The 2,318-nt window shown below is 37.1% G+C and overlaps 1 pseudogene; it reads right to left on the reverse strand.

Annotated features, from left to right (window-relative positions):
* Window positions 1-288: 288 nt before the first annotated feature.
* LOC132254929 (blue copper protein 1a-like) lies at window positions 289-924 on the reverse strand (annotated as a pseudogene).
* Between the last annotated feature and the right edge of the window lie 1,394 nt (window positions 925-2,318).

The raw sequence follows: 2,318 nt of genomic DNA on the forward strand, positions 1-2,318 counted from the left end.
GTTGGTAATTTTGCTCTAAAGATTACTAGTTCAAGACACAAATTTGAATTGTATACCGGCATGTTCAAGTTAAAGACACAAAATTTGAAACTCAAGTAAGCATATATATTTCGAAATAATAGCATTATAAAATGTGAGATTGTGACTAAATTTCATTTCTCAACAGATTCATCTTCATTTCTTTCTTCCATCTTTCATATTTCCAACATACCATTTTCTTTCACCCATACAAAAAATAATTGAATAAAAAAACCATAAAACAAAATAAATTTCTTAAGACTAGGTGATCTAAGGTTCTTCTGGAGTAAAAACAGGCCAAACAGCTAGGAAAGCAATAGCAACCATGGCTGCCATCAGAAGATGATACCCGGACCCAGAGATCCCATGAGCAGAGTTGGGTGCTCGTGTTATGGGAGTGGAGGGGGCCGGTGCAGGAGATGCCTACTCTTCCAATACAGTGATGGCAAGCTTCTGTCCATAGTTGGCACAATGGTCGTTTACACCACAAATGTATCACTTCCTTCCATCGGCGGCTAGTGTAATTACTTCATTTCCAGTGGAAAGAGCTTCATTTGTTGGTGGTATAGTGCAGTTTGTGAAGGCCGTACCATTCACTTTGAAGACATTATGCCATCCCGTCGTGTAATTGAAGACTCCATGTATGAGAATCGACCGTAATACTTTTAGCAGCTTCAATCAAAGGAAGTGATAAAAGGAACATGAAATCCTAGCTTAGCTTAAGGCTTGAGCTACATTACCTAGTTCATCTCCAACATGAAATACTTTGTCCTTGGCCCAGGCTTCATAGTCGAAATTGATGGTCCATCCTTGGTCATCTCCAACAGCAAACTCTGTTGCCATGGCCACAGCTGCAAGAACAAATGCCAAGATTGCTATGGCGCCAACAAACCGCTTAGAAGCCATTGGAGCTTATTAAAGTTGAGTAGTTACCAAGTTTCTTCTAAAGATCAGCTTCAATGATTACTTGAACCGGTGATTTTCATCTTGGAGTCTAAATTAAAAGTCTATTTATAGCAAAATGTTTTGACCTACAAAATCTCATAGAAAGCCTTAAAGAAAAAAAGAGGAACAGGCTAGATGGCCGGCCATGAGGTGTTGTCCTTGAAAACTTTGGTTGGTACGCAATCATGCCATGCCTAATGTTGTATGACAATTATAAAAACATGTATGTTTTGGCGGTTTCCTTTGGCCTACACATATATACACAATTATTGAATGATAATTTCTTTGAGCAATCACTATTGGAAAATTGGTGAATGAAAAGAACATGTCTAGTGAAGGAGACACAACCTTTAGAGGGGACACAACACTTGGTTTGCAAGGATATAAATAGGAGATTGCCCTCTTTATATCATTTAAAAGTTGTATCCTGAAAGACAAACACCATTTACTGTTGCAATCAAGAATAGGGTGCCAAAATTCTGTCTTTAGGACATTGCAATTTGCAAGCCTCTAAACAAATGAATCTTTTTTTATTTCCATTTGAATTTTTCTTGTTTCTTCTTTTGAATTAGTACATGTTTGTTCCATCGTCACTCCAACAATATAAAGATAGAATTTTGTTTAGTGATCATGGAACAAACATTGAAGTTAGACTCTATCTTACCAAACACTGAAGTTCCTATTCCCATTAAGGCAGGAACACACCATGAAAAACCAAAGAAATTCAATGGAGATGACTTTAAAAGATGGCAACAAAATATGCCCTTTTATCTCACCACCCTCAACCTTGTTCATGTCCTAAAGGAGGAATGCCCCAAAGCACTAGAACAACTAACAAAGGAGACATTCAATGTTATAGAGGCCTGGAAGCATTCAGACTTCTTATGTAGAAACTGCATTCTCAATGGTCTGGTTGACTCCTTCTACAATGTCTACTTTTCATTCACTACAACAAGAGGGTTGTAAGAGGCACTTGAGAAGAAGTACAAGACTGAAGATGCTGGAACAAAGAAATTCATTGTTGGTAACTTTTTAGATTTCAAAATGATTGATTCTATTACTCTTATTAATCAAGTTGAAGAACTTCAAATCCTCATCAATAAAATGCATGTTGAGGGAATGATGATCAATGAAGCATTTCAAGTTGCTTCAATCATTGAAAAGTTGCTTCCATCATTGAAAAGTTGCCTCCTTCATGGAAGGACTTTAAGAACTATCTGAAACATAAACGCAAGGAATTGTCAATAGAGGATTTGATAGTAAGGCTTAGGATTGAAGAAGACAACAGAAAGAATGACAAATTTGTTGGCAAGTCATTCATGGAAGCCAAGGCCCATATTATGGAAGAAGAGTGC

The sequence above is a fragment of the Vitis vinifera genome, chromosome 13, assembly GCF_030704535.1.
Source record: "Vitis vinifera cultivar Pinot Noir 40024 chromosome 13, ASM3070453v1".
In the NCBI taxonomy this organism is placed as follows: domain Eukaryota; kingdom Viridiplantae; phylum Streptophyta; class Magnoliopsida; order Vitales; family Vitaceae; genus Vitis; species Vitis vinifera.